The following is a 20,040-nucleotide window of genomic DNA, read 5'->3' as shown; positions in this document are numbered from 1 at the left end:
TCCGTTCACTCGCAATTACCTCAGCCTCTCTCCCGTCCGTGAATGCACACGCGACAGTTCTTTTGACAGCCTGGAAACCATCACAGCCAAGGGCTCAAGAAGTCTTCGGGGTGCTCGAGAAGGTGTCTGCCGTAGCACCCCTAACGAAATGGCGGCGTTTCCCGCAGTCGTGATTGCAAATCATAGCAGCAAAAGCAATCACTTTCTTAGCAGCAGGGAGTGCGAGCCCAGCGGCAGCTCTACATGAAGGTACCAATAGCCCAGGAAGGCCGCCGACCGCGGGAATTCGCGCCGCCCCCATCCCGCCAGCCTACACGAGACTTTCCAGAGCACCCTGGACCACATCGAGGGACCCAGTGCACTGAAATAATAGTCATTTGCCACGTCAGATGGCTCGTTGGTCTAGGGGTATGATTCCTGCTTTGGGTGCAGGAGGTCCCGGGTTCAAATCCCGGACGAGCCCTAGCGTTTTGTGCAAACTGGTCGCACGTGAGTGGCTGAGTCGACGCAAAATGCTCGGCGTCAGTATCAAATGAAATTCATATTTGATGTGAGCAATTGACACTGATCTGACGTGTGAAGGCGATTACGAAGGTTTTTGGGTACAGATGGTAGCAGATGCATGTTAGTATGTCTTGTTTTTAATGATAAAAAAGTGTTTCCGCCCGGGATCGACACGGGGACCTTCTGCGTGTTAGGCAGACGTGATAACCGCTACACCACGGAAACTACTTGTGTGCGCCTTACATTAGAGACAACTCGTGCTGGTGTTGTCATCGTTACTAAGAAATTAAATAAATGCGCTACTTGCAGAACAAAGGTACATGCAGAAGATCCTCACATGTCGTGGCTCACTGGAGTACAATACGACATAGGCAGGAAAATACTGTTCCCGCCCGGGATCGAACCGGGGACCTTCTGCGTGTGAAGCAGACGTGATAACCGCTACACTACGGAAACTGCGAACGGGAGGAGTCCATCTCCGTTCACTCGCAATTACCTCAGCCTCTCTCCCGTCCGTGAATGCACACGCGACAGTTCTTTTGACAGCCTGGAAACCATCACAGCCAAGGGCTCAAGAAGTCTTCGGGGTGCTCGAGAAGGTGTCTGCCGTAGCACCCCTAACGAAATAGCGGCGTTTCCCGCAGTCGTGATTGCAAATCATAGCAGCAAAAGCAATCACTTTCTTAGCAGCAGGGAGTGCGAGCCCAGCGGCAGCTCTACATGAAGGTACCAATAGCCCAGGAAGGCCGCCGACCGCGGGAATTCGCGCCGCCCCCATCCCGCCAGCCTACACGAGACTTTCCAGAGCACCCTGGACCACATCGAGGGACCCAGTGCACTGAAATAATAGTCATTTGCCACGTCAGATGGCTCGTTGGTCTAGGGGTATGATTCCTGCTTTGGGTGCAGGAGGTCCCGGGTTCAAATCCCGGACGAGCCCTAGCGTTTTGTGCAAACTGGTCGCACGTGAGTGGCTGAGTCGACGCAAAATGCTCGGCGTCAGTATCAAATGAAATTCATATTTGATGTGAGCAATTGACACTGATCTGACGTGTGAAGGCGATTACGAAGGTTTTTGGGTACAGATGGTAGCAGATGCATGTTAGTATGTCTTGTTTTTAATGATAAAAAAGTGTTTCCGCCCGGGATCGACACGGGGACCTTCTGCGTGTTAGGCAGACGTGATAACCGCTACACCACGGAAACTACTTGTGTGCGCCTTACATTAGAGACAACTCGTGCTGGTGTTGTCATCGTTACTAAGAAATTAAATAAATGCGCTACTTGCAGAACAAAGGTACATGCAGAAGATCCTCACATGTCGTGGCTCACTGGAGTACAATACGACATAGGCAGGAAAATACTGTTCCCGCCCGGGATCGAACCGGGGACCTTCTGCGTGTGAAGCAGACGTGATAACCGCTACACTACGGAAACTGCGAACGGGAGGAGTCCATCTCCGTTCACTCGCAATTACCTCAGCCTCTCTCCCGTCCGTGAATGCACACGCGACAGTTCTTTTGACAGCCTGGAAACCATCACAGCCAAGGGCTCAAGAAGTCTTCGGGGTGCTCGAGAAGGTGTCTGCCGTAGCACCCCTAACGAAATAGCGGCGTTTCCCGCAGTCGTGATTGCAAATCATAGCAGCAAAAGCAATCACTTTCTTAGCAGCAGGGAGTGCGAGCCCAGCGGCAGCTCTACGTGAAGGTACCAATAGCCCAGGAAGGCCGCCGACCGCGGGAATTCGCGCCGCCCCCATCCCGCCAGCCTACACGAGACTTTCCAGAGCACCCTGGACCACATCGAGGGACACAGTGCACTGAAATAATAGTCATTTGCCACGTCAGATGGCTCGTTGGTCTAGGGGTATGATTCCTGCTTTGGGTGCAGGAGGTCCCGGGTTCAAATCCCGGACGAGCCCTAGCGTTTTGTGCAAACTGGTCGCACGTGAGTGGCTGAGTCGACGCAAAATGCTCGGCGTCAGTATCAAATGAAATTCATATTTGATGTGAGCAATTGACACTGATCTGACGTGTGAAGGCGATTACGAAGGTTTTTGGGTACAGATGGTAGCAGATGCATGTTAGTATGTCTTGTTTTTAATGATAAAAAAGTGTTTCCGCCCGGGATCGACACGGGGACCTTCTGCGTGTTAGGCAGACGTGATAACCGCTACACCACGGAAACTACTTGTGTGCGCCTTACATTAGAGACAACTCGTGCTGGTGTTGTCATCGTTACTAAGAAATTAAATAAATGCGCTACTTGCAGAACAAAGGTACATGCAGAAGATCCTCACATGTCGTGGCTCACTGGAGTACAATACGACATAGGCAGGAAAATACTGTTCCCGCCCGGGATCGAACCGGGGACCTTCTGCGTGTGAAGCAGACGTGATAACCGCTACACTACGGAAACTGCGAACGGGAGGAGTCCATCTCCGTTCACTCGCAATTACCTCAGCCTCTCTCCCGTCCGTGAATGCACACGCGACAGTTCTTTTGACAGCCTGGAAACCATCACAGCCAAGGGCTCAAGAAGTCTTCGGGGTGCTCGAGAAGGTGTCTGCCGTAGCACCCCTAACGAAATAGCGGCGTTTCCCGCAGTCGTGATTGCAAATCATAGCAGCAAAAGCAATCACTTTCTTAGCAGCAGGGAGTGCGAGCCCAGCGGCAGCTCTACATGAAGGTACCAATAGCCCAGGAAGGCCGCCGACCGCGGGAATTCGCGCCGCCCCCATCCCGCCAGCCTACACGAGACTTTCCAGAGCACCCTGGACCACATCGAGGGACCCAATGCACTGAAATAATAGTCATTTGCCACGTCAGATGGCTCGTTGGTCTAGGGGTATGATTCCTGCTTTGGGTGCAGGAGGTCCCGGGTTCAAATCCCGGACGAGCCCTAGCGTTTTGTGCAAACTGGTCGCACGTGAGTGGCTGAGTCGACGCAAAATGCTCGGCGTCAGTATCAAATGAAATTCATATTTGATGTGAGCAATTGACACTGATCTGACGTGTGAAGGCGATTACGAAGGTTTTTGGGTACAGATGGTAGCAGATGCATGTTAGTATGTCTTGTTTTTAATGATAAAAAAGTGTTTCCGCCCTGGATCGACACGGGGACCTTCTGCGTGTTAGGCAGACGTGATAACCGCTACACCACGGAAACTACTTGTGTGCGCCTTACATTAGAGACAACTCGTGCTGGTGTTGTCATCGTTACTAAGAAATTAAATAAATGCGCTACTTGCAGAACAAAGGTACATGCAGAAGATCCTCAGATGTCGTGGCTCACTGGAGTACAATACGACATAGGCAGGAAAATACTGTTCCCGCCCGGGATCGAACCGGGGACCTTCTGCGTGTGAAGCAGACGTGATAACCGCTACACTACGGAAACTGCGAACGGGAGGAGTCCATCTCCGTTCACTCGCAATTACCTCAGCCTCTCTCCCGTCCGTGAATGCACACGCGACAGTTCTTTTGACAGCCTGGAAACCATCACAGCCAAGGGCTCAAGAAGTCTTCGGGGTGCTCGAGAAGGTGTCTGCCGTAGCACCCCTAACGAAATAGCGGCGTTTCCCGCAGTCGTGATTGCAAATCATAGCAGCAAAAGCAATCACTTTCTTAGCAGCAGGGAGTGCGAGCCCAGCGGCAGCTCTACATGAAGGTACCAATAGCCCAGGAAGGCCGCCGACCGCGGGAATTCGCGCCGCCCCCATCCCGCCAGCCTACACGAGACTTTCCAGAGCACCCTGGACCACATCGAGGGACCCAGTGCACTGAAATAATAGTCATTTGCCACGTCAGATGGCTCGTTGGTCTAGGGGTATGATTCCTGCTTTGGGTGCAGGAGGTCCCGGGTTCAAATCCCGGACGAGCCCTAGCGTTTTGTGCAAACTGGTCGCACGTGAGTGGCTGAGTCGACGCAAAATGCTCGGCGTCAGTATCAAATGAAATTCATATTTGATGTGAGCAATTGACACTGATCTGACGTGTGAAGGCGATTACGAAGGTTTTTGGGTACAGATGGTAGCAGATGCATGTTAGTATGTCTTGTTTTTAATGATAAAAAAGTGTTTCCGCCCGGGATCGACACGGGGACCTTCTGCGTGTTAGGCAGACGTGATAACCGCTACACCACGGAAACTACTTGTGTGCGCCTTACATTAGAGACAACTCGTGCTGGTGTTGTCATCGTAACTAAAAAATTAAATAAATGCGCTACTTGCAGAACAAAGGTACATGCAGAAGATCCTCACATGTCGTGGCTCACTGGAGTACAATACGACATAGGCAGGAAAATACTGTTCCCGCCCGGGATCGAACCGGGGACCTTCTGCGTGTGAAGCAGACGTGATAACCGCTACACTACGGAAACTGCGAACGGGAGGAGTCCATCTCCGTTCACTCGCAATTACCTCAGCCTCTCTCCCGTCCGTGAATGCACACGCGACAGTTCTTTTGACAGCCTGGAAACCATCACAGCCAAGGGCTCAAGAAGTCTTCGGGGTGCTCGAGAAGGTGTCTGCCGTAGCACCCCTAACGAAATAGCGGCGTTTCCCGCAGTCGTGATTGCAAATCATAGCAGCAAAAGCAATCACTTTCTTAGCAGCAGGGAGTGCGAGCCCAGCGGCAGCTCTACATGAAGGTACCAATAGCCCAGGAAGGCCGCCGACCGCGGGAATTCGCGCCGCCCCCATCCCGCCAGCCTACACGAGACTTTCCAGAGCACCCTGGACCACATCGAGGGACCCAATGCACTGAAATAATAGTCATTTGCCACGTCAGATGGCTCGTTGGTCTAGGGGTATGATTCCTGCTTTGGGTGCAGGAGGTCCCGGGTTCAAATCCCGGACGAGCCCTAGCGTTTTGTGCAAACTGGTCGCACGTGAGTGGCTGAGTCGACGCAAAATGCTCGGCGTCAGTATCAAATGAAATTCATATTTGATGTGAGCAATTGACACTGATCTGACGTGTGAAGGCGATTACGAAGGTTTTTGGGTACAGATGGTAGCAGATGCATGTTAGTATGTCTTGTTTTTAATGATAAAAAAGTGTTTCCGCCCGGGATCGACACGGGGACCTTCTGCGTGTTAGGCAGACGTGATAACCGCTACACCACGGAAACTACTTGTGTGCGCCTTACATTAGAGACAACTCGTGCTGGTGTTGTCATCGTTACTAAGAAATTAAATAAATGCGCTACTTGCAGAACAAAGGTACATGCAGAAGATCCTCGCATGTCGTGGCTCACTGGAGTACAATACGACATAGGCAGGAAAATACTGTTCCCGCCCGGGATCGAACCGGGGACCTTCTGCGTGTGAAGCAGACGTGATAACCGCTACACTACGGAAACTGCGAACGGGAGGAGTCCATCTCCGTTCACTCGCAATTACCTCAGCCTCTCTCCCGTCCGTGAATGCACACGCGACAGTTCTTTTGACAGCCTGGAAACCATCACAGCCAAGGGCTCAAGAAGTCTTCGGGGTGCTCGAGAAGGTGTCTGCCGTAGCACCCCTAACGAAATAGCGGCGTTTCCCGCAGTCGTGATTGCAAATCATAGCAGCAAAAGCAATCACTTTCTTAGCAGCAGGGAGTGCGAGCCCAGCGGCAGCTCTACGTGAAGGTACCAATAGCCCAGGAAGGCCGCCGACCGCGGGAATTCGCGCCGCCCCCATCCCGCCAGCCTACACGAGACTTTCCAGAGCACCCTGGACCACATCGAGGGACACAGTGCACTGAAATAATAGTCATTTGCCACGTCAGATGGCTCGTTGGTCTAGGGGTATGATTCCTGCTTTGGGTGCAGGAGGTCCCGGGTTCAAATCCCGGACGAGCCCTAGCGTTTTGTGCAAACTGGTCGCACGTGAGTGGCTGAGTCGACGCAAAATGCTCGGCGTCAGTATCAAATGAAATTCATATTTGATGTGAGCAATTGACACTGATCTGACGTGTGAAGGCGATTACGAAGGTTTTTGGGTACAGATGGTAGCAGATGCATGTTAGTATGTCTTGTTTTTAATGATAAAAAAGTGTTTCCGCCCTGGATCGACACGGGGACCTTCTGCGTGTTAGGCAGACGTGATAACCGCTACACCACGGAAACTACTTGTGTGCGCCTTACATTAGAGACAACTCGTGCTGGTGTTGTCATCGTTACTAAGAAATTAAATAAATGCGCTACTTGCAGAACAAAGGTACATGCAGAAGATCCTCAGATGTCGTGGCTCACTGGAGTACAATACGACATAGGCAGGAAAATACTGTTCCCGCCCGGGATCGAACCGGGGACCTTCTGCGTGTGAAGCAGACGTGATAACCGCTACACTACGGAAACTGCGAACGGGAGGAGTCCATCTCCGTTCACTCGCAATTACCTCAGCCTCTCTCCCGTCCGTGAATGCACACGCGACAGTTCTTTTGACAGCCTGGAAACCATCACAGCCAAGGGCTCAAGAAGTCTTCGGGGTGCTCGAGAAGGTGTCTGCCGTAGCACCCCTAACGAAATAGCGGCGTTTCCCGCAGTCGTGATTGCAAATCATAGCAGCAAAAGCAATCACTTTCTTAGCAGCAGGGAGTGCGAGCCCAGCGGCAGCTCTACATGAAGGTACCAATAGCCCAGGAAGGCCGCCGACCGCGGGAATTCGCGCCGCCCCCATCCCGCCAGCCTACACGAGACTTTCCAGAGCACCCTGGACCACATCGAGGGACCCAGTGCACTGAAATAATAGTCATTTGCCACGTCAGATGGCTCGTTGGTCTAGGGGTATGATTCCTGCTTTGGGTGCAGGAGGTCCCGGGTTCAAATCCCGGACGAGCCCTAGCGTTTTGTGCAAACTGGTCGCACGTGAGTGGCTGAGTCGACGCAAAATGCTCGGCGTCAGTATCAAATGAAATTCATATTTGATGTGAGCAATTGACACTGATCTGACGTGTGAAGGCGATTACGAAGGTTTTTGGGTACAGATGGTAGCAGATGCATGTTAGTATGTCTTGTTTTTAATGATAAAAAAGTGTTTCCGCCCGGGATCGACACGGGGACCTTCTGCGTGTTAGGCAGACGTGATAACCGCTACACCACGGAAACTACTTGTGTGCGCCTTACATTAGAGACAACTCGTGCTGGTGTTGTCATCGTTACTAAGAAATTAAATAAATGCGCTACTTGCAGAACAAAGGTACATGCAGAAGATCCTCACATGTCGTGGCTCACTGGAGTACAATACGACATAGGCAGGAAAATACTGTTCCCGCCCGGGATCGAACCGGGGACCTTCTGCGTGTGAAGCAGACGTGATAACCGCTACACTACGGAAACTGCGAACGGGAGGAGTCCATCTCCGTTCACTCGCAATTACCTCAGCCTCTCTCCCGTCCGTGAATGCACACGCGACAGTTCTTTTGACAGCCTGGAAACCATCACAGCCAAGGGCTCAAGAAGTCTTCGGGGTGCTCGAGAAGGTGTCTGCCGTAGCACCCCTAACGAAATAGCGGCGTTTCCCGCAGTCGTGATTGCAAATCATAGCAGCAAAAGCAATCACTTTCTTAGCAGCAGGGAGTGCGAGCCCAGCGGCAGCTCTACATGAAGGTACCAATAGCCCAGGAAGGCCGCCGACCGCGGGAATTCGCGCCGCCCCCATCCCGCCAGCCTACACGAGACTTTCCAGAGCACCCTGGACCACATCGAGGGACCCAGTGCACTGAAATAATAGTCATTTGCCACGTCAGATGGCTCGTTGGTCTAGGGGTATGATTCCTGCTTTGGGTGCAGGAGGTCCCGGGTTCAAATCCCGGACGAGCCCTAGCGTTTTGTGCAAACTGGTCGCACGTGAGTGGCTGAGTCGACGCAAAATGCTCGGCGTCAGTATCAAATGAAATTCATATTTGATGTGAGCAATTGACACTGATCTGACGTGTGAAGGCGATTACGAAGGTTTTTGGGTACAGATGGTAGCAGATGCATGTTAGTATGTCTTGTTTTTAATGATAAAAAAGTGTTTCCGCCCGGGATCGACACGGGGACCTTCTGCGTGTTAGGCAGACGTGATAACCGCTACACCACGGAAACTACTTGTGTGCGCCTTACATTAGAGACAACTCGTGCTGGTGTTGTCATCGTTACTAAGAAATTAAATAAATGCGCTACTTGCAGAACAAAGGTACATGCAGAAGATCCTCACATGTCGTGGCTCACTGGAGTACAATACGACATAGGCAGGAAAATACTGTTCCCGCCCGGGATCGAACCGGGGACCTTCTGCGTGTGAAGCAGACGTGATAACCGCTACACTACGGAAACTGCGAACGGGAGGAGTCCATCTCCGTTCACTCGCAATTACCTCAGCCTCTCTCCCGTCCGTGAATGCACACGCGACAGTTCTTTTGACAGCCTGGAAACCATCACAGCCAAGGGCTCAAGAAGTCTTCGGGGTGCTCGAGAAGGTGTCTGCCGTAGCACCCCTAACGAAATAGCGGCGTTTCCCGCAGTCGTGATTGCAAATCATAGCAGCAAAAGCAATCACTTTCTTAGCAGCAGGGAGTGCGAGCCCAGCGGCAGCTCTACATGAAGGTACCAATAGCCCAGGAAGGCCGCCGACCGCGGGAATTCGCGCCGCCCCCATCCCGCCAGCCTACACGAGACTTTCCAGAGCACCCTGGACCACATCGAGGGACCCAGTGCACTGAAATAATAGTCATTTGCCACGTCAGATGGCTCGTTGGTCTAGGGGTATGATTCCTGCTTTGGGTGCAGGAGGTCCCGGGTTCAAATCCCGGACGAGCCCTAGCGTTTTGTGCAAACTGGTCGCACGTGAGTGGCTGAGTCGACGCAAAATGCTCGGCGTCAGTATCAAATGAAATTCATATTTGATGTGAGCAATTGACACTGATCTGACGTGTGAAGGCGATTACGAAGGTTTTTGGGTACAGATGGTAGCAGATGCATGTTAGTATGTCTTGTTTTTAATGATAAAAAAGTGTTTCCGCCCGGGATCGACACGGGGACCTTCTGCGTGTTAGGCAGACGTGATAACCGCTACACCACGGAAACTACTTGTGTGCGCCTTACATTAGAGACAACTCGTGCTGGTGTTGTCATCGTAACTAAAAAATTAAATAAATGCGCTACTTGCAGAACAAAGGTACATGCAGAAGATCCTCACATGTCGTGGCTCACTGGAGTACAATACGACATAGGCAGGAAAATACTGTTCCCGCCCGGGATCGAACCGGGGACCTTCTGCGTGTGAAGCAGACGTGATAACCGCTACACTACGGAAACTGCGAACGGGAGGAGTCCATCTCCGTTCACTCGCAATTACCTCAGCCTCTCTCCCGTCCGTGAATGCACACGCGACAGTTCTTTTGACAGCCTGGAAACCATCACAGCCAAGGGCTCAAGAAGTCTTCGGGGTGCTCGAGAAGGTGTCTGCCGTAGCACCCCTAACGAAATAGCGGCGTTTCCCGCAGTCGTGATTGCAAATCATAGCAGCAAAAGCAATCACTTTCTTAGCAGCAGGGAGTGCGAGCCCAGCGGCAGCTCTACATGAAGGTACCAATAGCCCAGGAAGGCCGCCGACCGCGGGAATTCGCGCCGCCCCCATCCCGCCAGCCTACACGAGACTTTCCAGAGCACCCTGGACCACATCGAGGGACCCAATGCACTGAAATAATAGTCATTTGCCACGTCAGATGGCTCGTTGGTCTAGGGGTATGATTCCTGCTTTGGGTGCAGGAGGTCCCGGGTTCAAATCCCGGACGAGCCCTAGCGTTTTGTGCAAACTGGTCGCACGTGAGTGGCTGAGTCGACGCAAAATGCTCGGCGTCAGTATCAAATGAAATTCATATTTGATGTGAGCAATTGACACTGATCTGACGTGTGAAGGCGATTACGAAGGTTTTTGGGTACAGATGGTAGCAGATGCATGTTAGTATGTCTTGTTTTTAATGATAAAAAAGTGTTTCCGCCCGGGATCGACACGGGGACCTTCTGCGTGTTAGGCAGACGTGATAACCGCTACACCACGGAAACTACTTGTGTGCGCCTTACATTAGAGACAACTCGTGCTGGTGTTGTCATCGTTACTAAGAAATTAAATAAATGCGCTACTTGCAGAACAAAGGTACATGCAGAAGATCCTCGCATGTCGTGGCTCACTGGAGTACAATACGACATAGGCAGGAAAATACTGTTCCCGCCCGGGATCGAACCGGGGACCTTCTGCGTGTGAAGCAGACGTGATAACCGCTACACTACGGAAACTGCGAACGGGAGGAGTCCATCTCCGTTCACTCGCAATTACCTCAGCCTCTCTCCCGTCCGTGAATGCACACGCGACAGTTCTTTTGACAGCCTGGAAACCATCACAGCCAAGGGCTCAAGAAGTCTTCGGGGTGCTCGAGAAGGTGTCTGCCGTAGCACCCCTAACGAAATAGCGGCGTTTCCCGCAGTCGTGATTGCAAATCATAGCAGCAAAAGCAATCACTTTCTTAGCAGCAGGGAGTGCGAGCCCAGCGGCAGCTCTACGTGAAGGTACCAATAGCCCAGGAAGGCCGCCGACCGCGGGAATTCGCGCCGCCCCCATCCCGCCAGCCTACACGAGACTTTCCAGAGCACCCTGGACCACATCGAGGGACACAGTGCACTGAAATAATAGTCATTTGCCACGTCAGATGGCTCGTTGGTCTAGGGGTATGATTCCTGCTTTGGGTGCAGGAGGTCCCGGGTTCAAATCCCGGACGAGCCCTAGCGTTTTGTGCAAACTGGTCGCACGTGAGTGGCTGAGTCGACGCAAAATGCTCGGCGTCAGTATCAAATGAAATTCATATTTGATGTGAGCAATTGACACTGATCTGACGTGTGAAGGCGATTACGAAGGTTTTTGGGTACAGATGGTAGCAGATGCATGTTAGTATGTCTTGTTTTTAATGATAAAAAAGTGTTTCCGCCCGGGATCGACACGGGGACCTTCTGCGTGTTAGGCAGACGTGATAACCGCTACACCACGGAAACTACTTGTGTGCGCCTTACATTAGAGACAACTCGTGCTGGTGTTGTCATCGTTACTAAGAAATTAAATAAATGCGCTACTTGCAGAACAAAGGTACATGCAGAAGATCCTCGCATGTCGTGGCTCACTGGAGTACAATACGACATAGGCAGGAAAATACTGTTCCCGCCCGGGATCGAACCGGGGACCTTCTGCGTGTGAAGCAGACGTGATAACCGCTACACTACGGAAACTGCGAACGGGAGGAGTCCATCTCCGTTCACTCGCAATTACCTCAGCCTCTCTCCCGTCCGTGAATGCACACGCGACAGTTCTTTTGACAGCCTGGAAACCATCACAGCCAAGGGCTCAAGAAGTCTTCGGGGTGCTCGAGAAGGTGTCTGCCGTAGCACCCCTAACGAAATAGCGGCGTTTCCCGCAGTCGTGATTGCAAATCATAGCAGCAAAAGCAATCACTTTCTTAGCAGCAGGGAGTGCGAGCCCAGCGGCAGCTCTACGTGAAGGTACCAATAGCCCAGGAAGGCCGCCGACCGCGGGAATTCGCGCCGCCCCCATCCCGCCAGCCTACACGAGACTTTCCAGAGCACCCTGGACCACATCGAGGGACACAGTGCACTGAAATAATAGTCATTTGCCACGTCAGATGGCTCGTTGGTCTAGGGGTATGATTCCTGCTTTGGGTGCAGGAGGTCCCGGGTTCAAATCCCGGACGAGCCCTAGCGTTTTGTGCAAACTGGTCGCACGTGAGTGGCTGAGTCGACGCAAAATGCTCGGCGTCAGTATCAAATGAAATTCATATTTGATGTGAGCAATTGACACTGATCTGACGTGTGAAGGCGATTACGAAGGTTTTTGGGTACAGATGGTAGCAGATGCATGTTAGTATGTCTTGTTTTTAATGATAAAAAAGTGTTTCCGCCCTGGATCGACACGGGGACCTTCTGCGTGTTAGGCAGACGTGATAACCGCTACACCACGGAAACTACTTGTGTGCGCCTTACATTAGAGACAACTCGTGCTGGTGTTGTCATCGTTACTAAGAAATTAAATAAATGCGCTACTTGCAGAACAAAGGTACATGCAGAAGATCCTCAGATGTCGTGGCTCACTGGAGTACAATACGACATAGGCAGGAAAATACTGTTCCCGCCCGGGATCGAACCGGGGACCTTCTGCGTGTGAAGCAGACGTGATAACCGCTACACTACGGAAACTGCGAACGGGAGGAGTCCATCTCCGTTCACTCGCAATTACCTCAGCCTCTCTCCCGTCCGTGAATGCACACGCGACAGTTCTTTTGACAGCCTGGAAACCATCACAGCCAAGGGCTCAAGAAGTCTTCGGGGTGCTCGAGAAGGTGTCTGCCGTAGCACCCCTAACGAAATAGCGGCGTTTCCCGCAGTCGTGATTGCAAATCATAGCAGCAAAAGCAATCACTTTCTTAGCAGCAGGGAGTGCGAGCCCAGCGGCAGCTCTACATGAAGGTACCAATAGCCCAGGAAGGCCGCCGACCGCGGGAATTCGCGCCGCCCCCATCCCGCCAGCCTACACGAGACTTTCCAGAGCACCCTGGACCACATCGAGGGACCCAGTGCACTGAAATAATAGTCATTTGCCACGTCAGATGGCTCGTTGGTCTAGGGGTATGATTCCTGCTTTGGGTGCAGGAGGTCCCGGGTTCAAATCCCGGACGAGCCCTAGCGTTTTGTGCAAACTGGTCGCACGTGAGTGGCTGAGTCGACGCAAAATGCTCGGCGTCAGTATCAAATGAAATTCATATTTGATGTGAGCAATTGACACTGATCTGACGTGTGAAGGCGATTACGAAGGTTTTTGGGTACAGATGGTAGCAGATGCATGTTAGTATGTCTTGTTTTTAATGATAAAAAAGTGTTTCCGCCCGGGATCGACACGGGGACCTTCTGCGTGTTAGGCAGACGTGATAACCGCTACACCACGGAAACTACTTGTGTGCGCCTTACATTAGAGACAACTCGTGCTGGTGTTGTCATCGTTACTAAGAAATTAAATAAATGCGCTACTTGCAGAACAAAGGTACATGCAGAAGATCCTCACATGTCGTGGCTCACTGGAGTACAATACGACATAGGCAGGAAAATACTGTTCCCGCCCGGGATCGAACCGGGGACCTTCTGCGTGTGAAGCAGACGTGATAACCGCTACACTACGGAAACTGCGAACGGGAGGAGTCCATCTCCGTTCACTCGCAATTACCTCAGCCTCTCTCCCGTCCGTGAATGCACACGCGACAGTTCTTTTGACAGCCTGGAAACCATCACAGCCAAGGGCTCAAGAAGTCTTCGGGGTGCTCGAGAAGGTGTCTGCCGTAGCACCCCTAACGAAATAGCGGCGTTTCCCGCAGTCGTGATTGCAAATCATAGCAGCAAAAGCAATCACTTTCTTAGCAGCAGGGAGTGCGAGCCCAGCGGCAGCTCTACATGAAGGTACCAATAGCCCAGGAAGGCCGCCGACCGCGGGAATTCGCGCCGCCCCCATCCCGCCAGCCTACACGAGACTTTCCAGAGCACCCTGGACCACATCGAGGGACCCAATGCACTGAAATAATAGTCATTTGCCACGTCAGATGGCTCGTTGGTCTAGGGGTATGATTCCTGCTTTGGGTGCAGGAGGTCCCGGGTTCAAATCCCGGACGAGCCCTAGCGTTTTGTGCAAACTGGTCGCACGTGAGTGGCTGAGTCGACGCAAAATGCTCGGCGTCAGTATCAAATGAAATTCATATTTGATGTGAGCAATTGACACTGATCTGACGTGTGAAGGCGATTACGAAGGTTTTTGGGTACAGATGGTAGCAGATGCATGTTAGTATGTCTTGTTTTTAATGATAAAAAAGTGTTTCCGCCCGGGATCGACACGGGGACCTTCTGCGTGTTAGGCAGACGTGATAACCGCTACACCACGGAAACTACTTGTGTGCGCCTTACATTAGAGACAACTCGTGCTGGTGTTGTCATCGTTACTAAGAAATTAAATAAATGCGCTACTTGCAGAACAAAGGTACATGCAGAAGATCCTCACATGTCGTGGCTCACTGGAGTACAATACGACATAGGCAGGAAAATACTGTTCCCGCCCGGGATCGAACCGGGGACCTTCTGCGTGTGAAGCAGACGTGATAACCGCTACACTACGGAAACTGCGAACGGGAGGAGTCCATCTCCGTTCACTCGCAATTACCTCAGCCTCTCTCCCGTCCGTGAATGCACACGCGACAGTTCTTTTGACAGCCTGGAAACCATCACAGCCAAGGGCTCAAGAAGTCTTCGGGGTGCTCGAGAAGGTGTCTGCCGTAGCACCCCTAACGAAATAGCGGCGTTTCCCGCAGTCGTGATTGCAAATCATAGCAGCAAAAGCAATCACTTTCTTAGCAGCAGGGAGTGCGAGCCCAGCGGCAGCTCTACATGAAGGTACCAATAGCCCAGGAAGGCCGCCGACCGCGGGAATTCGCGCCGCCCCCATCCCGCCAGCCTACACGAGACTTTCCAAAGCACCCTGGACCACATCGAGGGACCCAATGCACTGAAATAATAGTCATTTGCCACGTCAGATGGCTCGTTGGTCTAGGGGTATGATTCCTGCTTTGGGTGCAGGAGGTCCCGGGTTCAAATCCCGGACGAGCCCTAGCGTTTTGTGCAAACTGGTCGCACGTGAGTGGCTGAGTCGACGCAAAATGCTCGGCGTCAGTATCAAATGAAATTCATATTTGATGTGAGCAATTGACACTGATCTGACGTGTGAAGGCGATTACGAAGGTTTTTGGGTACAGATGGTAGCAGATGCATGTTAGTATGTCTTGTTTTTAATGATAAAAAAGTGTTTCCGCCCGGGATCGACACGGGGACCTTCTGCGTGTTAGGCAGACGTGATAACCGCTACACCACGGAAACTACTTGTGTGCGCCTTACATTAGAGACAACTCGTGCTGGTGTTGTCATCGTTACTAAGAAATTAAATAAATGCGCTACTTGCAGAACAAAGGTACATGCAGAAGATCCTCGCATGTCGTGGCTCACTGGAGTACAATACGACATAGGCAGGAAAATACTGTTCCCGCCCGGGATCGAACCGGGGACCTTCTGCGTGTGAAGCACACGTGATAACCGCTACACTACGGAAACTGCGAACGGGAGGAGTCCATCTCCGTTCACTCGCAATTACCTCAGCCTCTCTCCCGTCCGTGAATGCACACGCGACAGTTCTTTTGACAGCCTGGAAACCATCACAGCCAAGGGCTCAAGAAGTCTTCGGGGTGCTCGAGAAGGTGTCTGCCGTAGCACCCCTAACGAAATAGCGGCGTTTCCCGCAGTCGTGATTGCAAATCATAGCAGCAAAAGCAATCACTTTCTTAGCAGCAGGGAGTGCGAGCCCAGCGGCAGCTCTACATGAAGGTACCAATAGCCCAGGAAGGCCGCCGACCGCGGGAATTCGCGCCGCCCCCATCCCGCCAGCCTACACGAGACTTTCCAGAGCACCCTGGACCACATCGAGGGACCCAGTGCACTGAAATAATAGTCATTTGCCACGTCAGATGGCTCGTTGGTCTAGGGGTATGATTCCTGCTTTGGGTGCAGGAGGTCCCGGGTTCAAATCCCGGACGAGCCCTAGCGTTTTGTGCAAACTGGTCGCACGTGAGTGGCCGAGTCGACGCAAAATGCTCGGCGTCAGTATCAAATGAAATTCATATTTGATGTGAGCAATTGACACTGATCTGACGTGTGAAGGCGATTACGAAGGTTTTTGGGTACAGATGGTAGCAGATGCATGTTAGTATGTCTTGTTTTTAATGATAAAAAAGTGTTCCCGCCCGGGATCGAACCGGGGACCTTCTGCGTGTGAAGCAGACGTGATAACCGCTACACTACGGAAACTGTGAACGGGAGGAGTCCATCTCCGTTCACTCGCAATTACCTCAGCCTCTCTCCCGTCCGTGAATGCACACGCGACAGTTCTTTTGACAGCCTGGAAACCATCACAGCCAAGGGCTCAAGAAGTCTTCGGGGTGCTCGAGAAGGTGTCTGCCGTAGCACCCCTAACGAAATAGCGGCGTTTCCCGCAGTCGTGATTGCAAATCATAGCAGCAAAAGCAATCACTTTCTTAGCAGCAGGGAGTGCGAGCCCAGCGGCAGCTCTACATGAAGGTACCAATAGCCCAGGAAGGCCGCCGACCGCGGGAATTCGCGCCGCCCCCATCCCGCCAGCCTACACGAGACTTTCCAGAGCACCCTGGACCACATCGAGGGACCCAATGCACTGAAATAATAGTCATTTGCCACGTCAGATGGCTCGTTGGTCTAGGGGTATGATTCCTGCTTTGGGTGCAGGAGGTCCCGGGTTCAAATCCCGGACGAGCCCTAGCGTTTTGTGCAAACTGGTCGCACGTGAGTGGCTGAGTCGACGCAAAATGCTCGGCGTCAGTATCAAATGAAATTCATATTTGATGTGAGCAATTGACACTGATCTGACGTGTGAAGGCGATTACGAAGGTTTTTGGGTACAGATGGTAGCAGATGCATGTTAGTATGTCTTGTTTTTAATGATAAAAAAGTGTTTCCGCCCGGGATCGACACGGGGACCTTCTGCGTGTTAGGCAGACGTGATAACCGCTACACCACGGAAACTACTTGTGTGCGCCTTACATTAGAGACAACTCGTGCTGGTGTTGTCATCGTTACTAAGAAATTAAATAAATGCGCTACTTGCAGAACAAAGGTACATGCAGAAGATCCTCGCATGTCGTGGCTCACTGGAGTACAATACGACATAGGCAGGAAAATACTGTTCCCGCCCGGGATCGAACCGGGGACCTTCTGCGTGTGAAGCAGTCGTGATAACCGCTACACTACGGAAACTGCGAACGGGAGGAGTCCATCTCCGTTCACTCGCAATTACCTCAGCCTCTCTCCCGTCCGTGAATGCACACGCGACAGTTCTTTTGACAGCCTGGAAACCATCACAGCCAAGGGCTCAAGAAGTCTTCGGGGTGCTCGAGAAGGTGTCTGCCGTAGCACCCCTAACGAAATAGCGGCGTTTCCCGCAGTCGTGATTGCAAATCATAGCAGCAAAAGCAATCACTTTCTTAGCAGCAGGGAGTGCGAGCCCAGCGGCAGCTCTACATGAAGGTACCAATAGCCCAGGAAGGCCGCCGACCGCGGGAATTCGCGCCGCCCCCATCCCGCCAGCCTACACGAGACTTTCCAGAGCACCCTGGACCACATCGAGGGACCCAATGCACTGAAATAATAGTCATTTGCCACGTCAGATGGCTCGTTGGTCTAGGGGTATGATTCCTGCTTTGGGTGCAGGAGGTCCCGGGTTCAAATCCCGGACGAGCCCTAGCGTTTTGTGCAAACTGGTCGCACGTGAGTGGCTGAGTCGACGCAAAATGCTCGGCGTCAGTATCAAATGAAATTCATATTTGATGTGAGCAATTGACACTGATCTGACGTGTGAAGGCGATTACGAAGGTTTTTGGGTACAGATGGTAGCAGATGCATGTTAGTATGTCTTGTTTTTAATGATAAAAAAGTGTTTCCGCCCGGGATCGACACGGGGACCTTCTGCGTGTTAGGCAGACGTGATAACCGCTACACCACGGAAACTACTTGTGTGCGCCTTACATTAGAGACAACTCGTGCTGGTGTTGTCATCGTTACTAAGAAATTAAATAAATGCGCTACTTGCAGAACAAAGGTACATGCAGAAGATCCTCGCATGTCGTGGCTCACTGGAGTACAATACGACATAGGCAGGAAAATACTGTTCCCGCCCGGGATCGAACCGGGGACCTTCTGCGTGTGAAGCACACGTGATAACCGCTACACTACGGAAACTGCGAACGGGAGGAGTCCATCTCCGTTCACTCGCAATTACCTCAGCCTCTCTCCCGTCCGTGAATGCACACGCGACAGTTCTTTTGACAGCCTGGAAACCATCACAGCCAAGGGCTCAAGAAGTCTTCGGGGTGCTCGAGAAGGTGTCTGCCGTAGCACCCCTAACGAAATAGCGGCGTTTCCCGCAGTCGTGATTGCAAATCATAGCAGCAAAAGCAATCACTTTCTTAGCAGCAGGGAGTGCGAGCCCAGCGGCAGCTCTACATGAAGGTACCAATAGCCCAGGAAGGCCGCCGACCGCGGGAATTCGCGCCGCCCCCATCCCGCCAGCCTACACGAGACTTTCCAGAGCACCCTGGACCACATCGAGGGACCCAGTGCACTGAAATAATAGTCATTTGCCACGTCAGATGGCTCGTTGGTCTAGGGGTATGATTCCTGCTTTGGGTGCAGGAGGTCCCGGGTTCAAATCCCGGACGAGCCCTAGCGTTTTGTGCAAACTGGTCGCACGTGAGTGGCCGAGTCGACGCAAAATGCTCGGCGTCAGTATCAAATGAAATTCATATTTGATGTGAGCAATTGACACTGATCTGACGTGTGAAGGCGATTACGAAGGTTTTTGGGTACAGATGGTAGCAGATGCATGTTAGTATGTCTTGTTTTTAATGATAAAAAAGTGTTCCCGCCCGGGATCGAACCGGGGACCTTCTGCGTGTGAAGCAGACGTGATAACCGCTACACTACGGAAACTGCGAACGGGAGGAGTCCATCTCCGTTCACTCGCAATTACCTCAGCCTCTCTCCCGTCCGTGAATGCACACGCGACAGTTCTTTTGACAGCCTGGAAACCATCACAGCCAAGGGCTCAAGAAGTCTTCGGGGTGCTCGAGAAGGTGTCTGCCGTAGCACCCCTAACGAAATAGCGGCGTTTCCCGCAGTCGTGATTGCAAATCATAGCAGCAAAAGCAATCACTTTCTTAGCAGCAGGGAGTGCGAGCCCAGCGGCAGCTCTACATGAAGGTACCAATAGCCCAGGAAGGCCGCCGACCGCGGGAATTCGCGCCGCCCCCATCCCGCCAGCCTACACGAGACTTTCCAGAGCACCCTGGACCACATCGAGGGACCCAGTGCACTGAAATAATAGTCATTTGCCACGTCAGATGGCTCGTTGGTCTAGAGGTATGATTCCTGCTTTGGGTGCAGGAGGTCCCGGGTTCAAATCCCGGACGAGCCCTAGCGTTTTGTGCAAACTGGTCGCACGTGAGTGGCTGAGTCGACGCAAAATGCTCGGCGTCAGTATCAAATGAAATTCATATTTGATGTGAGCAATTGACACTGATCTGACGTGTGAAGGCGATTACGAAGGTTTTTGGGTACAGATGGTAGCAGATGCATGTTAGTATGTCTTGTTTTTAATGATAAAAAAGTGTTTCCGCCCGGGATCGACACGGGGACCTTCTGCGTGTTAGGCAGACGTGATAACCGCTACACCACGGAAACTACTTGTGTGCGCCTTACATTAGAGACAACTCGTGCTGGTGTTGTCATCGTTACTAAGAAATTAAATAAATGCGCTACTTGCAGAACAAAGGTACATGCAGAAGATCCTCGCATGTCGTGGCTCACTGGAGTACAATACGACATAGGCAGGAA

General features: G+C 52.0%; 60 non-coding genes across 60 annotated transcripts; 21 read left to right on the top strand and 39 right to left on the bottom strand.

Annotated features, from left to right (window-relative positions):
• The first annotated feature begins 391 nt into the window (after window positions 1-391).
• On the top strand, window positions 392-463 carry Trnap-ugg (transfer RNA proline (anticodon UGG)). Its single transcript has one exon. It is a non-coding gene; the product is annotated as a tRNA-Pro (tRNA).
• Window positions 464-656: 193 nt separating this feature from the next.
• Trnav-aac (transfer RNA valine (anticodon AAC)) lies at window positions 657-729 on the bottom strand. Its single transcript has one exon. It is a non-coding gene; the product is annotated as a tRNA-Val (tRNA).
• A 158-nt stretch (window positions 730-887) lies between these two features.
• Trnav-cac (transfer RNA valine (anticodon CAC)) lies at window positions 888-960 on the bottom strand. Its single transcript has one exon. It is a non-coding gene; the product is annotated as a tRNA-Val (tRNA).
• A 412-nt stretch (window positions 961-1,372) lies between these two features.
• On the top strand, window positions 1,373-1,444 carry Trnap-ugg (transfer RNA proline (anticodon UGG)). The gene has a single exon. It is a non-coding gene; the product is annotated as a tRNA-Pro (tRNA).
• Window positions 1,445-1,637: 193 nt separating this feature from the next.
• Window positions 1,638-1,710, bottom strand: Trnav-aac (transfer RNA valine (anticodon AAC)). The gene has a single exon. It is a non-coding gene; the product is annotated as a tRNA-Val (tRNA).
• Window positions 1,711-1,868: 158 nt separating this feature from the next.
• On the bottom strand, window positions 1,869-1,941 carry Trnav-cac (transfer RNA valine (anticodon CAC)). The gene has a single exon. It is a non-coding gene; the product is annotated as a tRNA-Val (tRNA).
• Window positions 1,942-2,353: 412 nt separating this feature from the next.
• Window positions 2,354-2,425, top strand: Trnap-ugg (transfer RNA proline (anticodon UGG)). Its single transcript has one exon. It is a non-coding gene; the product is annotated as a tRNA-Pro (tRNA).
• Window positions 2,426-2,618: 193 nt separating this feature from the next.
• On the bottom strand, window positions 2,619-2,691 carry Trnav-aac (transfer RNA valine (anticodon AAC)). The gene has a single exon. It is a non-coding gene; the product is annotated as a tRNA-Val (tRNA).
• A 158-nt stretch (window positions 2,692-2,849) lies between these two features.
• Window positions 2,850-2,922, bottom strand: Trnav-cac (transfer RNA valine (anticodon CAC)). The gene has a single exon. It is a non-coding gene; the product is annotated as a tRNA-Val (tRNA).
• A 412-nt stretch (window positions 2,923-3,334) lies between these two features.
• On the top strand, window positions 3,335-3,406 carry Trnap-ugg (transfer RNA proline (anticodon UGG)). The gene has a single exon. It is a non-coding gene; the product is annotated as a tRNA-Pro (tRNA).
• Window positions 3,407-3,599: 193 nt separating this feature from the next.
• Trnav-aac (transfer RNA valine (anticodon AAC)) lies at window positions 3,600-3,672 on the bottom strand. Its single transcript has one exon. It is a non-coding gene; the product is annotated as a tRNA-Val (tRNA).
• Window positions 3,673-3,830: 158 nt separating this feature from the next.
• Window positions 3,831-3,903, bottom strand: Trnav-cac (transfer RNA valine (anticodon CAC)). The gene has a single exon. It is a non-coding gene; the product is annotated as a tRNA-Val (tRNA).
• Window positions 3,904-4,315: 412 nt separating this feature from the next.
• On the top strand, window positions 4,316-4,387 carry Trnap-ugg (transfer RNA proline (anticodon UGG)). Its single transcript has one exon. It is a non-coding gene; the product is annotated as a tRNA-Pro (tRNA).
• A 193-nt stretch (window positions 4,388-4,580) lies between these two features.
• Trnav-aac (transfer RNA valine (anticodon AAC)) lies at window positions 4,581-4,653 on the bottom strand. Its single transcript has one exon. It is a non-coding gene; the product is annotated as a tRNA-Val (tRNA).
• Window positions 4,654-4,811: 158 nt separating this feature from the next.
• On the bottom strand, window positions 4,812-4,884 carry Trnav-cac (transfer RNA valine (anticodon CAC)). Its single transcript has one exon. It is a non-coding gene; the product is annotated as a tRNA-Val (tRNA).
• A 412-nt stretch (window positions 4,885-5,296) lies between these two features.
• Window positions 5,297-5,368, top strand: Trnap-ugg (transfer RNA proline (anticodon UGG)). Its single transcript has one exon. It is a non-coding gene; the product is annotated as a tRNA-Pro (tRNA).
• Window positions 5,369-5,561: 193 nt separating this feature from the next.
• Trnav-aac (transfer RNA valine (anticodon AAC)) lies at window positions 5,562-5,634 on the bottom strand. Its single transcript has one exon. It is a non-coding gene; the product is annotated as a tRNA-Val (tRNA).
• Window positions 5,635-5,792: 158 nt separating this feature from the next.
• Window positions 5,793-5,865, bottom strand: Trnav-cac (transfer RNA valine (anticodon CAC)). Its single transcript has one exon. It is a non-coding gene; the product is annotated as a tRNA-Val (tRNA).
• A 412-nt stretch (window positions 5,866-6,277) lies between these two features.
• Window positions 6,278-6,349, top strand: Trnap-ugg (transfer RNA proline (anticodon UGG)). Its single transcript has one exon. It is a non-coding gene; the product is annotated as a tRNA-Pro (tRNA).
• A 193-nt stretch (window positions 6,350-6,542) lies between these two features.
• Trnav-aac (transfer RNA valine (anticodon AAC)) lies at window positions 6,543-6,615 on the bottom strand. Its single transcript has one exon. It is a non-coding gene; the product is annotated as a tRNA-Val (tRNA).
• Window positions 6,616-6,773: 158 nt separating this feature from the next.
• Window positions 6,774-6,846, bottom strand: Trnav-cac (transfer RNA valine (anticodon CAC)). Its single transcript has one exon. It is a non-coding gene; the product is annotated as a tRNA-Val (tRNA).
• A 412-nt stretch (window positions 6,847-7,258) lies between these two features.
• Trnap-ugg (transfer RNA proline (anticodon UGG)) lies at window positions 7,259-7,330 on the top strand. Its single transcript has one exon. It is a non-coding gene; the product is annotated as a tRNA-Pro (tRNA).
• Window positions 7,331-7,523: 193 nt separating this feature from the next.
• Trnav-aac (transfer RNA valine (anticodon AAC)) lies at window positions 7,524-7,596 on the bottom strand. Its single transcript has one exon. It is a non-coding gene; the product is annotated as a tRNA-Val (tRNA).
• Window positions 7,597-7,754: 158 nt separating this feature from the next.
• Trnav-cac (transfer RNA valine (anticodon CAC)) lies at window positions 7,755-7,827 on the bottom strand. The gene has a single exon. It is a non-coding gene; the product is annotated as a tRNA-Val (tRNA).
• A 412-nt stretch (window positions 7,828-8,239) lies between these two features.
• Window positions 8,240-8,311, top strand: Trnap-ugg (transfer RNA proline (anticodon UGG)). The gene has a single exon. It is a non-coding gene; the product is annotated as a tRNA-Pro (tRNA).
• A 193-nt stretch (window positions 8,312-8,504) lies between these two features.
• Window positions 8,505-8,577, bottom strand: Trnav-aac (transfer RNA valine (anticodon AAC)). Its single transcript has one exon. It is a non-coding gene; the product is annotated as a tRNA-Val (tRNA).
• A 158-nt stretch (window positions 8,578-8,735) lies between these two features.
• Trnav-cac (transfer RNA valine (anticodon CAC)) lies at window positions 8,736-8,808 on the bottom strand. Its single transcript has one exon. It is a non-coding gene; the product is annotated as a tRNA-Val (tRNA).
• A 412-nt stretch (window positions 8,809-9,220) lies between these two features.
• Trnap-ugg (transfer RNA proline (anticodon UGG)) lies at window positions 9,221-9,292 on the top strand. The gene has a single exon. It is a non-coding gene; the product is annotated as a tRNA-Pro (tRNA).
• Window positions 9,293-9,485: 193 nt separating this feature from the next.
• Window positions 9,486-9,558, bottom strand: Trnav-aac (transfer RNA valine (anticodon AAC)). The gene has a single exon. It is a non-coding gene; the product is annotated as a tRNA-Val (tRNA).
• Window positions 9,559-9,716: 158 nt separating this feature from the next.
• Trnav-cac (transfer RNA valine (anticodon CAC)) lies at window positions 9,717-9,789 on the bottom strand. The gene has a single exon. It is a non-coding gene; the product is annotated as a tRNA-Val (tRNA).
• Window positions 9,790-10,201: 412 nt separating this feature from the next.
• Window positions 10,202-10,273, top strand: Trnap-ugg (transfer RNA proline (anticodon UGG)). Its single transcript has one exon. It is a non-coding gene; the product is annotated as a tRNA-Pro (tRNA).
• Window positions 10,274-10,466: 193 nt separating this feature from the next.
• Window positions 10,467-10,539, bottom strand: Trnav-aac (transfer RNA valine (anticodon AAC)). The gene has a single exon. It is a non-coding gene; the product is annotated as a tRNA-Val (tRNA).
• Window positions 10,540-10,697: 158 nt separating this feature from the next.
• Window positions 10,698-10,770, bottom strand: Trnav-cac (transfer RNA valine (anticodon CAC)). The gene has a single exon. It is a non-coding gene; the product is annotated as a tRNA-Val (tRNA).
• A 412-nt stretch (window positions 10,771-11,182) lies between these two features.
• On the top strand, window positions 11,183-11,254 carry Trnap-ugg (transfer RNA proline (anticodon UGG)). The gene has a single exon. It is a non-coding gene; the product is annotated as a tRNA-Pro (tRNA).
• Window positions 11,255-11,447: 193 nt separating this feature from the next.
• Trnav-aac (transfer RNA valine (anticodon AAC)) lies at window positions 11,448-11,520 on the bottom strand. Its single transcript has one exon. It is a non-coding gene; the product is annotated as a tRNA-Val (tRNA).
• Window positions 11,521-11,678: 158 nt separating this feature from the next.
• Trnav-cac (transfer RNA valine (anticodon CAC)) lies at window positions 11,679-11,751 on the bottom strand. The gene has a single exon. It is a non-coding gene; the product is annotated as a tRNA-Val (tRNA).
• A 412-nt stretch (window positions 11,752-12,163) lies between these two features.
• On the top strand, window positions 12,164-12,235 carry Trnap-ugg (transfer RNA proline (anticodon UGG)). The gene has a single exon. It is a non-coding gene; the product is annotated as a tRNA-Pro (tRNA).
• A 193-nt stretch (window positions 12,236-12,428) lies between these two features.
• On the bottom strand, window positions 12,429-12,501 carry Trnav-aac (transfer RNA valine (anticodon AAC)). The gene has a single exon. It is a non-coding gene; the product is annotated as a tRNA-Val (tRNA).
• A 158-nt stretch (window positions 12,502-12,659) lies between these two features.
• Window positions 12,660-12,732, bottom strand: Trnav-cac (transfer RNA valine (anticodon CAC)). The gene has a single exon. It is a non-coding gene; the product is annotated as a tRNA-Val (tRNA).
• A 412-nt stretch (window positions 12,733-13,144) lies between these two features.
• On the top strand, window positions 13,145-13,216 carry Trnap-ugg (transfer RNA proline (anticodon UGG)). The gene has a single exon. It is a non-coding gene; the product is annotated as a tRNA-Pro (tRNA).
• A 193-nt stretch (window positions 13,217-13,409) lies between these two features.
• On the bottom strand, window positions 13,410-13,482 carry Trnav-aac (transfer RNA valine (anticodon AAC)). Its single transcript has one exon. It is a non-coding gene; the product is annotated as a tRNA-Val (tRNA).
• A 158-nt stretch (window positions 13,483-13,640) lies between these two features.
• On the bottom strand, window positions 13,641-13,713 carry Trnav-cac (transfer RNA valine (anticodon CAC)). The gene has a single exon. It is a non-coding gene; the product is annotated as a tRNA-Val (tRNA).
• A 412-nt stretch (window positions 13,714-14,125) lies between these two features.
• Window positions 14,126-14,197, top strand: Trnap-ugg (transfer RNA proline (anticodon UGG)). Its single transcript has one exon. It is a non-coding gene; the product is annotated as a tRNA-Pro (tRNA).
• A 193-nt stretch (window positions 14,198-14,390) lies between these two features.
• Trnav-aac (transfer RNA valine (anticodon AAC)) lies at window positions 14,391-14,463 on the bottom strand. Its single transcript has one exon. It is a non-coding gene; the product is annotated as a tRNA-Val (tRNA).
• Window positions 14,464-14,621: 158 nt separating this feature from the next.
• Window positions 14,622-14,694, bottom strand: Trnav-cac (transfer RNA valine (anticodon CAC)). The gene has a single exon. It is a non-coding gene; the product is annotated as a tRNA-Val (tRNA).
• A 412-nt stretch (window positions 14,695-15,106) lies between these two features.
• Window positions 15,107-15,178, top strand: Trnap-ugg (transfer RNA proline (anticodon UGG)). Its single transcript has one exon. It is a non-coding gene; the product is annotated as a tRNA-Pro (tRNA).
• A 193-nt stretch (window positions 15,179-15,371) lies between these two features.
• Window positions 15,372-15,444, bottom strand: Trnav-aac (transfer RNA valine (anticodon AAC)). Its single transcript has one exon. It is a non-coding gene; the product is annotated as a tRNA-Val (tRNA).
• Window positions 15,445-15,602: 158 nt separating this feature from the next.
• Window positions 15,603-15,675, bottom strand: Trnav-cac (transfer RNA valine (anticodon CAC)). The gene has a single exon. It is a non-coding gene; the product is annotated as a tRNA-Val (tRNA).
• A 412-nt stretch (window positions 15,676-16,087) lies between these two features.
• Trnap-ugg (transfer RNA proline (anticodon UGG)) lies at window positions 16,088-16,159 on the top strand. The gene has a single exon. It is a non-coding gene; the product is annotated as a tRNA-Pro (tRNA).
• Window positions 16,160-16,352: 193 nt separating this feature from the next.
• Window positions 16,353-16,425, bottom strand: Trnav-cac (transfer RNA valine (anticodon CAC)). The gene has a single exon. It is a non-coding gene; the product is annotated as a tRNA-Val (tRNA).
• A 412-nt stretch (window positions 16,426-16,837) lies between these two features.
• Window positions 16,838-16,909, top strand: Trnap-ugg (transfer RNA proline (anticodon UGG)). Its single transcript has one exon. It is a non-coding gene; the product is annotated as a tRNA-Pro (tRNA).
• A 193-nt stretch (window positions 16,910-17,102) lies between these two features.
• On the bottom strand, window positions 17,103-17,175 carry Trnav-aac (transfer RNA valine (anticodon AAC)). Its single transcript has one exon. It is a non-coding gene; the product is annotated as a tRNA-Val (tRNA).
• Window positions 17,176-17,333: 158 nt separating this feature from the next.
• Trnav-cac (transfer RNA valine (anticodon CAC)) lies at window positions 17,334-17,406 on the bottom strand. Its single transcript has one exon. It is a non-coding gene; the product is annotated as a tRNA-Val (tRNA).
• A 412-nt stretch (window positions 17,407-17,818) lies between these two features.
• On the top strand, window positions 17,819-17,890 carry Trnap-ugg (transfer RNA proline (anticodon UGG)). The gene has a single exon. It is a non-coding gene; the product is annotated as a tRNA-Pro (tRNA).
• A 193-nt stretch (window positions 17,891-18,083) lies between these two features.
• Trnav-aac (transfer RNA valine (anticodon AAC)) lies at window positions 18,084-18,156 on the bottom strand. The gene has a single exon. It is a non-coding gene; the product is annotated as a tRNA-Val (tRNA).
• Window positions 18,157-18,314: 158 nt separating this feature from the next.
• Window positions 18,315-18,387, bottom strand: Trnav-cac (transfer RNA valine (anticodon CAC)). Its single transcript has one exon. It is a non-coding gene; the product is annotated as a tRNA-Val (tRNA).
• A 412-nt stretch (window positions 18,388-18,799) lies between these two features.
• Window positions 18,800-18,871, top strand: Trnap-ugg (transfer RNA proline (anticodon UGG)). Its single transcript has one exon. It is a non-coding gene; the product is annotated as a tRNA-Pro (tRNA).
• A 193-nt stretch (window positions 18,872-19,064) lies between these two features.
• Trnav-cac (transfer RNA valine (anticodon CAC)) lies at window positions 19,065-19,137 on the bottom strand. Its single transcript has one exon. It is a non-coding gene; the product is annotated as a tRNA-Val (tRNA).
• A 412-nt stretch (window positions 19,138-19,549) lies between these two features.
• Trnap-ugg (transfer RNA proline (anticodon UGG)) lies at window positions 19,550-19,621 on the top strand. Its single transcript has one exon. It is a non-coding gene; the product is annotated as a tRNA-Pro (tRNA).
• A 193-nt stretch (window positions 19,622-19,814) lies between these two features.
• Trnav-aac (transfer RNA valine (anticodon AAC)) lies at window positions 19,815-19,887 on the bottom strand. The gene has a single exon. It is a non-coding gene; the product is annotated as a tRNA-Val (tRNA).
• Window positions 19,888-20,040: the final 153 nt, after the last annotated feature.

The sequence above is a fragment of the Schistocerca gregaria genome, chromosome 2, assembly GCF_023897955.1.
Source record: "Schistocerca gregaria isolate iqSchGreg1 chromosome 2, iqSchGreg1.2, whole genome shotgun sequence".
NCBI lineage: Eukaryota > Metazoa > Arthropoda > Insecta > Orthoptera > Acrididae > Schistocerca > Schistocerca gregaria.
This window is presented reverse-complemented; position numbering and strand designations above follow the sequence as displayed.